This window comes from Mesocricetus auratus, unplaced genomic scaffold (assembly GCF_017639785.1).
Source record: "Mesocricetus auratus isolate SY011 unplaced genomic scaffold, BCM_Maur_2.0 Super-Scaffold_100009, whole genome shotgun sequence".
Taxonomy (NCBI): Eukaryota; Metazoa; Chordata; class Mammalia; order Rodentia; family Cricetidae; genus Mesocricetus; species Mesocricetus auratus.
The window spans coordinates 54548259-54562880 of NW_024429193.1; positions in this window are offsets into that span (position 1 = coordinate 54548259).

A 14622-nucleotide genomic window follows, 5' to 3' on the forward strand; every position below is an offset into this window, starting at 1 on the left:
TCCAGAATGTAGTGCCTTTGCCTTATACGACCTCCACCCCTGAATTTACAGGTTTTACAAAAAAATAAAGGAACTCTACTGTTAGTCACTATCAATTACATATTATTTGCTATTAGTGACATACTGCCAGTGACACCATCAGTTAAATCTTTCTTCCCTCCCTCCCTCCCTCCCTCCCTCCCTTCCCCTTCTCTTCCCTTCTTCCTCCCTCCCTCCCTCTTTCTTTCTTTCTTTCTTTCTTTCTTTCTTTCTTTCTTTCTTTCTTTCTTTCTTTCTTTCTTTCTGGTATTTTAGACAAGGTCTCACTATGCAGCCCTGGGTAGCCTGAGTCTTACCATGGAGACCAGATTGGTCTCAAAATCATAGAGATATGCTTGCTTCTGCTTCCCAAGTATTGAGATTAAAGGCACATATCACCACAACCAGCTTTAAAAAATTGATCAAGCTTAAAGGAAATAAGAGAACTGTAGCCATAGCCCTGTCTTCCTGTCCCTGGGGGAGTGTTTATGGAGAGGAGAGTTTCTCTTCATAATCACCTTTCTCCTATATAGAGATATTTTCCTCAGGGGAGGGGTTTGAAGCCATCCACCTGGAAAGCGGCCCTCTGGGTTCCTCATGGCTGTTTACCTTTGTCCACATAAGTGCTGGGAGGGTCATGGGCCAGAATAGGCAGGGTAGAGGGAGACAAGGGAATTGAGTCCAAGGAATATGGCACCAGTTCCATTCAATCTCACCTCTGCTCAGCCCAAGCATATCCCCAACTGGAGGCAGAAGCCAGCCTCAAGCAGATGGTAGTGGAAACAGGTGAGTAGTTAAGTCCTGCCCCTGTAGGCTGGAGGGGGTGGGGGAAAGGGAGGTTTCCCGGGCTGGCTAGCAGCAGCCAACACTAAGCACTAACAGAAATGTACACACAGATGCGTACCTTCTGATACCTGTGCCTCCTCGCCATCCAGCACTCACACAAGCTGTCTGGCTTAATTAGACATTTGGGCAGATGGATTGAAAACTGTGGTGGGCTTTGTCACCTGAGCTCTGGAAAGCACAGCTGCTAGGCTAGAAGTGTCCAGTGTCCCTGGTCACCCTACTGTTGGGAGTTGGATGGGGGAAGGAAGCTCAAACCATGGCTGGCCTGATTCTGCTACGGCATGTGTGAATCCTGACCAATTCTTTTATAGCCAGGTCACTGATGACCTGCACATTCATAAATCAATGCATAAATAAGGCTGTGTAGAATCGCTTCAGATCTACAGCTAAGCCTAGACACATCATTACAGACACAGACACGGACTCACACACATGCATTCTCTCTTTTGGGAAAAAAAAACTCCCATCCCTCGCACCCTTTGCCTTTTCTAAGCCATCCAGGCACAGATGAACCCTCCTCCTCTCGTGTCCCATCTCGGTATACTGTGCACTATGGTTCTTGGTTCCCATATCTGCCCTTCCCACTAGCCTGGGACATTTCCAGGAAAGGTTTGTAGCTTTTATCTTCAGCTCCCATATATGACCTTGACACATTAGATGCGCTCAGTTCATTTACAGCGAGCAGCTTCCTGTGTACAGAGGTTCCCGGGAAACTGCTAAGGAAGCCACTTCTGCTCACAGATACCCAGCCTCCTGTTCGGATGATTTCTGTTCTTGAAAGCCAGTGTAGTAACCACCTTCCTCCCTGCACCAGCTTGTTGTGACTCTCAGTGATGTGTAAGTATCTGACAAAACACTAGGCACCATGCAAATTAGGATGTCCTAAAGTGTAAGAAGAGTAAATGAGGTTAAAGCAAGCAGGAGATGGTAAGTAGTGATTTTAAAAGCCAGGTTTCCTGGCCATCACAGGCTAGCTGTGTAACTTCTACTGGCTAGGAGTTCCTTAGCCTTTCTAGAGGCCAGTTTTCTGATCTGTAAAGTGAGAATAATGAGCATACCGAATGCTATGGTATGATGTTATTTTACATCTTTTTTTCCTCCAAAAAGATCAAAATAACACACGTGATTCTGGAGAGAGAACTCTGTGATTAAGAGCATATACTCTTCTTGCAAATGACTGGAGTTTGGTTCCCAGCATCCATGTTGGCCAGTCATAATGACCTGTAACTCCAGTTCCAGAGTTCCTCTGGCCTCCATATGGGCACCTGCATTCACAAGCACATGTCTACACATGCTATCAATTAAACATAAAATAAATCTTTAGTAAAAGACAATACATGCATAAGACTTAAATTGTTGAACTTTCTTAATAATGTTAATAATATAAACACATTCTATATATATGTATATATATATTGCATAGGAATACTAACATATCTGAATATACCTACCAGATTGTGTGTGTGTGTGTGTGTGTGTGTGTGTGTGTTCATGGTTCAGTGGCTGACCTTCAGTGAATACTGTTCCAACATTAGACCATAGATGTAAGACTTTTCATACATTAATGTATCCCCTCTTCAGAAAGCTAAGAAGTAGTTTCTGCTGCCATAGGGCATGGAAAAAAAGATGGTGATTTCTTCAAGGGCATATAGTTAGTAACTCACAGGGCTAAGATTTAGATTGGGGTTGTGGACAAGGAAGGCACTTGCCGCCAAGCCTGACTATCTGAGTTGGATCCCTTGAACACATGTTGTAGAAGGAGAGAGCCAACTCCAGAAAGTTGTCTTCTAACCCCACATGTACACCATGGCATGCAGGCATGCATATGTACACACAAACAGGAAGTTTTCTTCTAACCCCACATGTACACCATGGCATGCAGACATGCATATGTACACACAAACAGGAAGTTGTCTTCTGACCCCACATGTACACCATGGCATGCAGACATGCATATGTACACACAAACAGGAAGTTGTCTTTTGACCCTCATATGTACATTGTGGTATGCAGGCATGTGTACACATACACATGCCTCACAGGAAGTTGTCTTCTGACACCCACATGAACACTGTGGCACATAACATGTATGTACACACATCCACACAGGAAGTAAGTGAAAAATGTATAAAAAAGACATTCAGGTGATCTATATTCAGAAACTGGACCCTCACCCACCATGTACTATTCCTGTGACCCTGTGCCATGTGAAATATCCCACACAGGATAATTTTGCACCTCATGAAATATGTGAGCCAAAGGAGAAATGTACATACACATACAACATACTTAGTAACCACCCTTTGTCTATAGCTGTAATGGATGAGTTCTTATGCCTTTAAACACTTCACTCACATCTATTAATAGTATTGAGCCTGATAAGACACAAAGCTTTAAAAATTAATATTAGTCCTATTAGACATCTGTTTTCTATTTATTTTCTTAAAATTTGTACTCCATTCACAAAAGTTTTGAGCATCTGTATATGTACCATTAGTAAATGCTATACATTTACCTCATATAATAGCGCATAATATTTAAGCAAATATGTACAAAAGACATTTTAAAAATGAGAAACAACTTAATAATATGTGTGGAATAACTGATTTTATTTATAAATACAAAGACATAGTCTCAAGACATTGGTGGTACATACTCTTCAGAGTAACGGGCTTCTCAGTGGTTGTTCAACCCTTTATGATAAAGTGATTTGATGGTCTGCTTTTAAACTCGGTTTATTATATCACAATCCAGTGTTTATGGCTGACATGAGAGATAGAAATGTAACTCAAAAGTTCAAATGCTACCATGCACAAAAAAAGAACAAACCTGACAAGTGTGTGAAGAGACTGGCGAGCATTCTGTATAACAAACATCCAGTCTGGGATGGAGAGATGGCTCAGCAGTTGAGAGTGTATAATGTTCTTGCAGAAGACCTGAGTTCAGTTCCCAGCACTCCTGTTAGGGAGTTCACAGCTGCCCGTAACTCCAGGAAACCTGATGCCCTTTTCTGGCCTTCCCAGGTACCTGTATGTGATATGTCATACAATGGAATGTCACTGTATCATACCATGAAGTGCAATTCCTGTGTGTCTTGCAGCATGGATGCACCTCAGCAGCATGCTTAGTGAAGGAAACTAGACACAAAGACCCCATGCAGTATCAGCCCTTTCGCATGAAACCTCCCTGATAGGCAGACCCCACAGGGAGACAGAATGGAATATTGGTTGCAGAGGGAAGTATGGGCAGCATAGGAACATAACCACTGAGGAGCACATCTTCACATTGCTCTACAATGTGATTTTTTTTGGTGTTTTGAGACAGGGTTTCTCTGTAGCTTTGGAGACTGTCCTGGAACTCACTTTGTAGACCAGGCTGGCCTTGAACTCACAGAGATCCGCCTGCCTCTGCCTCTCGAGTGCTGGGATTAAAGGCGTGCTCCACCAACGCCCGGCTACAATGTGATTTTGATAGTCATGTCAGAACTCTCTTTAAATGTGCAAAACCAGTGAGTTGTGCACATTATGGTGTAACTTTATGTCTTGGTAAAGCTGTTAGAGAATTCAGAAAGTGAGGACTAGAGAGATAGCTCAGTGGTTAAGAGTATTGCTGCTCTTCAAGAGGACCTGGGTTCAATTCCCAGCACTCACAGCTATTTGCAACTGCAGTCCTAGAGGATCTGATGCCCTCTTCTGGCCTCCAAGGGCACTACACATATGTGGCATACAGTCATGTAGACACCCATGCACATACATATAATTAAGAAAATAAATCTTTAAAAGAAAAATCTTTTGTGACATAAATATGCCTGTGGGTATATACTATAATGGTAGAACATAGCTACCTATTTATCGTCACTAAAAACACACTAATGGGAGTGTTTTAATCCTTCATCAACAATCAAATATGCAGTATCATGGAAGGTCTTTTTTTAAATTACAGAATAAAGTACATGTTCTAAGAAAAATCTTTTCTGATGACTCTAACTGTCCACCATTCATTTATCTACATTATAATCTCCATTTTATATTTTGCTTACCAAATATTCCAAGGTTTTGTTTAACTTTAGCAGGTAGGTTCTCTTCTAATCTAAATTAGATATTCTTCTTTCAACGGGTTTTAAAACACCCAAAAGCATTGGTTTGGAAATTTTGTTGTAGTTTAGAAATTTAGCTGTTAGTTTCTGAGTATGGTGAACTTTCAGAAATAGATGTGAATTTAAGACACATTTCCATGACTTGAGACAGAGTCACACAACAGAAAAATCTCCAGCGAAAGATTTCTTCTTAAGATGACTCAGAGTGATCCAAATTTCTTTTATACATTGCTGTTTATATCAGTAAGGCATACACCTAAAGACATACACTGAACATGCATAGGATTTCAAAATGTGCAAGTGGCATAGCAGTAGCATTGTCACTAAAGAAAAAACAAATTTGAAGCATTTAGAGCCGAGCAAGTCTGTTAGCATTTCAGTGCCTGCAAAGAGAGCCTTTCAAGCTGGGCATGGTGGTGCACACTGTTAATCCCAGAACCTGGGAGGCAGAGATAGGCGGGTCTCCAGTTGAGCCAGGGCTACATAGTGAGACCCTGTCTGAAACAAGCACCCAGCTGCCCCCAAAAAACATAAAAACCAATGGTACCTTTCTTTACACACAGTATAAACTCAGTCATCCCCGTTTCATCTACTCTAAAGTCAGCTGTATTTTAATTTTTAAGTTTATTTTATTTATGTGTGTTGTATGTGTGTTTGTGGACATGTGGACATGAGTGTAGCTGTTGGTGGAGCCAGGGGCATCAGATCTCCTTGGAGAGAGAGTTCCAGGCAGTTCTCAGCTCCCTGACATGCATGCTGGCAACTGAACTCCCTGCAAGTACTCCCTGTTAGCTGTCTATCTTCCTAGTACCAGCCTAATATGTTTTTTTTCTTTTTTTAGAATTTTGTAAACTTTATTGTTAAGCATTCTTGCAAATAAATAAAAATATTCACACCCACAAATTAGCTAGACTCTAAATCACACAACTTGATGAACTTCTCTATAGTTAGAATTAGGGTCTATGGCCATACCACCCTGAACGCGCCCGATCTCGTCTGATCTCGGAAGCTAAGCAGGGTCGGACCTGGTTAGTACTTGGATGGGAGAATTAGGATTCAGAACAGAAGCTGTAGGACTGGAGAGATGGCTGAGTGGGTACATGTATTGGATGCTCTTCCAGAAGATCCAGGTACAGTTCCCAGCACCCACAGAATGGCTCACAATTGTCTGAGTTTCAGAGGATCTGATGCCCTCTTCTGGACTCCATGGGGGATTGCATGCACACAGTGTACATAAACATAAAGAAAAACTAGAACCGTGAAGCTTCACATTAAGTTTTACACTTTTGATAACTCATCATCATCAAATGTATTTATGTATGTATCTACCACAAAGCCAAAAACATTCATGACTGCATTATAAAAACAGCTTTTCATCCTCTTTCATAACTGGTGCCCATCATCTGTGTTCAGTCCTTCCTCATTCCCTTATATTTAGCCTTTCTTTCTCTCTTTCCTGGATATCATACTGAACCCACATGTACATTTGTTTGCACACATTATTCTGGGCTTGATTCCATATATGTGTAAGAATAAATGGTTTATCTCTTTCTGGAATTGTGCAGAACTATAAGCTTGCTAGACCTGTGGGTTCATTAGTTATTCATTTATTATTATTTAAAAGAATTATATCATATAGATGAAGTAAGTTTTTAATCTATTCACAAAATAGTAGACATTTGGGTGACTTCTGTGGATATAGATAACAAATTTGATTTAGCCATACACACACAGGTGTTTTTTACAGTATGCATATTCCATTTTTGTGAGTAAATGACTAAGAGCAAGAATGCTGGATTCTGCAGTGAAAGTTTGCTTAACAAGAAACATCCAGAATTTTATAAAGTAATCATGCTATTTTGCATTTCTGCCAACACTGAGTTGCTCCATGTTTACAACAACATTTATTATTAGCTTAAAAATTATTTTAGCAACTGGAAAGGTGGCCCAGCTGGTAAGAGGGGTGTACTGTTCTTGCAGAAGAACTGCATTTTGTTCCCAGTACTCATGTCCAGTGGCTTACCCCACCCAGTAACTCCATCTTTAGGTGATCTGGTGCCCTCTTCTGGATTCCACGGGCATCTGCACTCAAATGCACATATGCCCCACACAAGCACACAGCCACATATATAATTAAAAACAAATCTTTAAGGAGCTGCAGAGATGGTTATGCAGTTAAGAGCACTTGTTCTTGCAAAGGACCTGGGTTTGAGTTCCAGTACCCATGTGGTGACTCACATGGATCTCTAACCCATTTCCAGGGGATCCAACAGGCACACACGTGGCACACATACACACATGCAGACGGAACATTAATACACATTAAGTAACTGAATCTAAAAAATTTAAAAATGTTTCAAATTTTATTTTACTCCATTCTAAAAGTTTTCTAATAGAATGTCACTGTGATTGACCTTGCCCCCTTTCCAGTCTCATTGGGGCAGTGATCTTTATTTTAAACAATCCTCCATGAATTTCACATAATGAGATTTGATGTGTGGGTACAGCCTTGATACTTCCGTCCAGGCAAAATGATAAACACATTTGCCAACCTTTATACTCTGTACCCCACATGCTCCATTCTGTTCACCCCACAAGAAGCCACAGGTCCTCCTGCCACTAGAGCCTATTGTGTGCTTTTAGAATTTTGCATGAACGCAATCAGGTAATGTGTCCTCTTTATTTGTCCGCCTTCTTTTAAACGGTTCTCATTTTGAGATTCAGCCATTCATCAGCACTCTGTTCGTTTTTATTGCTCAGAAGTAGTCTTTTTATCCTTTCCATGGTTCTTTTTTATTTGCAGATTGGAGCTTCCATTTGGAAACTCGTTCTCTGGTCTGAAGCACTTCCATTATTGTTCATTGCAGGGTAAGTCGGTTGGCACTGAATTTTCTTACCTATTGTTTTTTGAAAGATGCGTGCCCTGCCTGTGCAAGTCCCAAGTTGGGAGCTGCCTTCATTTGTTTATGGCATCAGGGATTAGATGTTCAATTTTATTTATTTATTTATATGTATAGTTTCTAATAAGAAGTCTGCTCTGTCCTTACCTTTATTCCATGTATAACATGTTTCTCCTTTCTTCTCATCTGACTTCAAAAATTTAAAGTTCTTTGTTATACCTATCGTGTGTGTGTGTGTGTGTGTGTGTGTGTGTGTGTGTGTGATTTTTTAAATGATGGTCACATACTGCGTGTAGAACAGTTGTGTATTATATTTTTCATCATTGTAATAAAGTGAGGCAGCTAACTATTAAAAATAAAGTGTTTATTTTTTGTGGTTCTGGGAATTAAATCTAGCATACTATATATCCTAGGCAAGTACTGTACCACTGAACTACATTGCCAAGTTCAAGAAAAGTTTTATTTGAGTTACAGTGTTTAGAAGCTCAGGGTTCAAGACCTGGAGGACCTTTAGTTTGGCTTCTGGTGAGAATGACGATGCCCACACATCTTGGCAGATGGATAAGAAGAGAGCAAGTGGTCACATTTAGAAAAGGAGCAGAAAGACTTGCCTCTAACACTTGTCTATAAAGGTATGTTCCTAATGAAGTAAAGACCTGTATTAGACATCATTGCCCCATTAAAGGCACCTTGAAGATCAGTACTTCAATCACAATAAATCCTGAGTGACACACTAGCTATACATAAATGACAGCAGGCACAGGCTTAGGTCAACGTTAATGCTGGGAAATGAACAGGACTGATAGAAGGCAGCTTTTGTGGAGTGTTGATTCATCCTAGTCAGGAATTGAATTAGGTTTGGATTTTGTTGCTATGATACCAACAATGTAGTACAGGCTTCAGATTACAGCTAACTCCATTGCCAAAGACCCAGGGGGTTGTGGCAGGTCATGTCATACGACTGAAAGGAGACAGGTAGAGTGAGCCAGCACCCATGGACTTCCTTTGCTACATTTTCCCCCAAAGCAGGGTTTCTCTGTGTAGCCCTGGTTGTTCTGGAACTTGCTCTGTAGACCAGGCTGGCCTGGAACTCAGAGCTCCACCTATCTCTGCCTCCGGAGTGCTGGGGTTAAAGGCATGTGCCACCACTGCTCAGTGGCATTACAGGGTCTCATTATGTAGCCTTGACTGGCCTAGAACTCATGATGTAGTAAGGCTGACCTCAGACTTACAGACATCTGCCTGCCTGTATCTTCTGAAAGCTAGGATTAAAGGCATCCGTCACCATGCTCAACCTTCTACTTTTGTGTCAATTTGACTAAGTTTTAGACTTCAGTTATTCAATGAAACGTATGAAGGTATTTTGTATATGGGATCAAAATTCAGACAGGTGGGTTTTAAGTAAAGCATATTATCCTATATAATTAGTATAGATCTGACTCCATACTTTCAGAGAATTTAAGATAAGAAAGAAGCTTTCTGTAAGGGAAAGAAATTCTTCCTGTGGCTGGAAGCTTCATCCCAAGTGCCAGCCTGCCCTCCTGATAATCTACCCTAAGGATTTTAAAGGATGGAAGGTTGTATGTTGGGTGGGGGTCGGGGCAATACTATCTATAGAAACCTCTTATATTTGTATTTATGCTGTTAATGTAATTTTAGGAATATTTTTTGTGTTTTCGAGACAGGGTTTCTCTGTATTGTTTTGGAGGCTGTCCTGAAACTTGCTCTGTAGACCAGGCTGGCCTTGAACTCACAGAGATCTGCCTGCATCTGCCTCTCCAGTGCTGAGATTAAAGGCCTGCGCCACCAACACCAAGCCTTAGAAATAATTTTAAGTCTCCCATTTAAAGGCTTTCCAAAACAAGGGTGTTCAGTGACTTTTGGAATCAGATACCTTAACTATTAAGACCCGATGCATCCTGATTAGTTTGCAAGGAAAGGTGCCTAAGAGAAACGGAGCTATGATAGGCAAACTTCAATAAAAGCGGCACGTCAGCCCATACCATGTGATGCCTCTTGTGTTTCCACCCACATCTTCTGTAGTCATCCTCTCACTTAGGACTGTCTTTAAAGCCATAGGCCACCAGCTAGGACTATCTCAGTTCCCAGCCCCCAAATAAGCAAATCAACAACGGCAACAATAAACCGGACACACTAAGTTGACAGGCAGAATGCTGAACTGCAGGATCACGAAATGTTAACTAAGATCCTAAGAAGTTATCCCACTATATTCTAGCGAGATTTAATAGAGGGTTTTCTATTATTGATAAAAATAGTTGGAGGGTGTGAAGGTGTTCATGTATGTGTGTGGGGGGTGTATGTGTGAGATTACACAGCCAGAGTAAGTCAATCTTGCTCTAGGGCTCTGCACCTAATTGCCTTGAGACAGGGTCTCTCACAGCACCAGTGGCTCCCTTGAGAACTCATCTTACTGTGATATGTGATCAAGATGTTTGGCTAGAATCTTCTGCGGGTCATTGTCCTAGTGTGATAAACACTATGACCAAAAGTAATTTGGGGAGGAGAGGGTTTATTTCATCTTACACTTCTGAGTGACAGTCCACCATTGAGGGAAGTCAGGACAGGAACTCAGAACAGGAATTTGGAGGTAGGAACCGAAGCAGAGGCTGGGAAGGACTGCGCTTACTCCTCCCCAGGCTCACATCCATGGAGGACTGCACTTACTCCTCCCCAGGCTCACATCCATGGAGGACTGCACTTACTCCTCCCCAGGCTCACATCCATGGAGGACTCACTTACTCCTCCCCAGGCTCACATCCATGGAGGACTGCACTTACTCCTCCCCAGGCTCACATCCATGGAGGACTGCACTTACTCCTCCCCAGGCTCACATCCATGGAGGACTGCACTTACTCCTCCCCAGGCTCACATCCATGGAGGACTGCGCTTACTCCTCCCCAGGCTCACATCCATGGAGGACTGCGCTTACTCCTCCCCAGGCTCACATCCATGGAGGACTGCGCTTACTCCTCCCCAGGCTCACATTCATGGAGGACTGTGCTTACTCCTCCCCAGGCTCACATCTGTGGAGGACTGCGCTTACTCCTCCCCAGACTCACATTTAGCCACCTTTCTCATAGAGTCCAGGCCTGCTTGCCTAGGGATGGTATGGTGGTGGTTTGAATGAGAATGACCCCCACAAGATCCTATATTTGAATACTTGGTCCCTAGTTGGTGGGATACTCTGGGAAGGATTTAGGTGTGACCTTGTCATAGGAAGTGTATCACAGGAGTAGGCTTTCAGGTTTCAGAAGCCTCTGCCATCTCCATTGTGCACCCTCCCTCCCTCTCTCTTCCCTCCCTTCTTCCCTCCTTCCCTCCCTTCCTCCCTGTCTCCTCCCTCCCTCCCTCCTTCCCTCCTTCCCTCCCTCCCTCCCTTCTTCCCTCCTTCCCTCCCTCCCTCCTTCCCTCTCTCCCTCTCTTTGTCCCTCCCTCTCTCCCTCCCTCCCTCCCTCCTTCTCTCCCTCCTGCTTGTGAATCAAAGTGTGAGCTTTCAGCTGTCCTGCTGCTATACTTTGCTCTGCCACAATGTTCTCTAGCCCTCTGGAACCATGAGACAAATTAAATCCTTTATTTTATAAGATGCTTTGGTCATGGTATTGTGTTGCATCAACAGAAAAGTGACCAGTGCAGATGGTACTGCCATAGTGTGCTAGGGCCTCTGCTACAAATTCGCAATAAAATGCTGTCCCAAAGCTACGGCCACAGGCCAGCCTGATGGAGACCATTCTTAGTTGAGCTTCCCTCTTCCAGGTGTGTCAGGTTGGCAATCAAGATTGGCCATCACAAATATGTTTAGCAATATAAATATACTAATATGGTTTTTATTTGTTTGGTTTTTTTTGAGACAAGGTTGTTCTGTGTAACCCTAGCTGTCCTGGAACTCACTCTGTAGACCAGGCTGGCCTAGAACTCACAGAGATCCCCCTGCCTCAGCGTCTCGAGGGCTGGGATTAAAGGCATGCACCACCATCACCCAGCCTAATCTGTTATATAACAACCTTATCTGGTTAGTGCTTGACTAGTAAGCTTTTAAAGTTTATTCCGTTTATTTTTCAACTTTCAGAGTAACTGGTAGGCATTCTGTCTCTATCTGAACTCTCTTTCTTGCCCCCACACACTTAAAGTTGTTTGAAAGGGCCAGCAGGGTAATTAAGGTGATCAGTGAAGGTGCTTGTCACCAAGCCTGGTGACAACTTAATCCCCGGGACTCATGTGGGTAGAAAAAGAAAACTTAACTCCCACCCCTTGTCCTCTGACCTCCACACACACACCCTGACAGGTGCTGGTGAGGGTGCTCTCTCATATCTTACACGCTATGTGTGTATGCACACACATGCTTGGGACAAGTGCAAAGGAAGCTAAATGAATAAACATGGTAAGAATGTGTTCTGATCATTTGGGAATGAGCAATGGCTTGTGGCCCTCTACTTTTAAATCCTTCAGTGTCTGTTTCATGAGACAAGGACAGAGCCACAGTGTCCTTATTACATCAGGAGATTAGTGATCATGTCAGTCACAGTTTACACACGTTGACTTGCTGTGCTCTGGCGGTGCGTGCAGAAATGCTGATGTCACAGGAAGAATGCATCATGTATCTGTGATGTGAATGCTGACCCCTGCTCTACAAATTCCACGCAATGCTGGGAATGCTTAGAAAATGTCAAAAGAACTTCGAAAAACAAAACAGTCATACAAGTTAGGTAGTTACAGTTATTTCCCATCAGTTTTGTTGGTTTATATGTATGTGCATTTATGTGTAGGTGATTGCTGATAAATATACTTATTGTAAGCATCTTTAAAGTACTGGATTTTCTTAATTTGAAATATGTATAATATAATAAGTGTGCATATGCATTATGTGTATAGACATATGCTGATTAGCTTCCTGTTTCACTAAGAAGAAAAAATTTTAGATAGGCATACTATACTCCACAGCAGGGGTTCTCAACTTGGGGGTTGAGCAACTCTTTCTCAGGGGTCATGTATCAGATGTCTTGCAAATCATATATTTACATTATGATACATAGCAGTAGCAAAATTATAATAATGAAGTAGCCACGAAATAATTTTATGGCTTGGGGGGTCACCACGACATGAGGAACTGTCGTGGGTCACAGCATTAGGAAGGTTGAGGACCACTGTTATGATAGGAGCCCGCAGTGAAGGAGCGTGCAAGGCAAGTCTGAGGAGACGTGCGAGGAGCTCTGCCAATCACAAGTCTTTGTGGACAAGGCTGTACAGCCACCTTCCGATGTTTACTAGAAAGGACTTGCTGCCTTGCTGCCAGTCACAAATACCTGGCAGCTATCAGGAGTCAAATAAGAGAGGAAGAAAAACAGCCATGTTTGTTCAGGGCGCTATTATCCCGAGTCCCCAAGAGACAAGGAACTCAGAAGACAGCAACAGAGACTGGGTGGGACTTGGGCAGTTGTTTTCTGCTTGTGTCCCAGGTGGTAGGAAGGGTAAAAGCAGCTGTTCTCCTTTCCTCAACCTCTCTCTTATTGATTAAAACGAATAGGGTTTTAAAATAGAATTTATTTACTTTCTGGGCATTCCATTTTTGGTATTATGGTTGCTTACAACATACAGAATGTCTAAGTACATCAGCATTTATGTGTGAATTATAAACCCACAGGGGTGTAAGAATGTGTTTAAGCAATTTCTTTTCTTCTTAAAAAATTGAATTGTTCAGGGCCAGAAAGATGGTTCAGCAGTTGAGTACGGGCTGCTCTTGTGAGGGACAGTTTTGCTCTCAGCACCCACATGGTGACTCAGCCATCTATAATCCCAGTTTCATGGAGTCTGGTGTCATATTCTAACCTCCGCAAGCACCAGGCACACTCATGGTCCACAGTCTTACATGGAAGCAAAACACTCATGCACGTAAGTTGAAATCACATGTATCCTTTAAAATCTATTAGTTAGCTTGACATTGTAGTGCACACCTCTAATCCCAGCACTCTGTAGGTAGACAGAGGCAAGCAGATCTCTGTGAGTTCAAGGTCAATGTGGTCTACATAGCAAGTTCCAGGACAGCTAGAGCTATACAGAGAAACCATGTCTCATATGTGTGTATGTGTGTGTGTGCTCATACGTTTGTGTTCATTTATTTGTTAATTAAATCGGTTCTTTAGAATTTTCATATATGTGTACCTTGCATTCTGATTACTCTTGCCTCATATCCTACCTCCCATCATTCTCCTCCCTCCGCACAACTCCCCTTTTCATAGTCATGTTTCCATTTTGTATTGAGACCCAGTGAGTTAAACCAGGACCATTGATGTAATGCTCTGTGGTGATCTGAATGAGAATATCCCCCATAGACTCAAGTATCTGAACACTTGGCTCCCAGATGGTAGTGTTTTGTGGGGGAAGTTATGGAACATTTATGAGATGTAACCTTGCTAGAGGAAGTGTCACTTGGGTGAACTTTGAGAGTTCATAGACTCACCCCACTTCCAAGTCTCTTTCTACTACCTCTGAGTGGTTGAGGTGTGATCTCTCAACTTCTTGCTCTGGTCTTCTGTTTCCATGCCTCTCCCACCATTATGGATTCTCCCTCTGGAACCATACACCAAAATAAACTCTTTCTTCAATACGTTGCTTTGGGTCACAGTGTTTTATCACAGCAATAAAAGGCAGCTAATATGTTGTGGGTTTGTAACTCTCATCATAGTCCCGTAGGTTCACCAGCAGTTACTCAACTAATGGCAGTAACTCTCAGTTCTCTCAGAATCT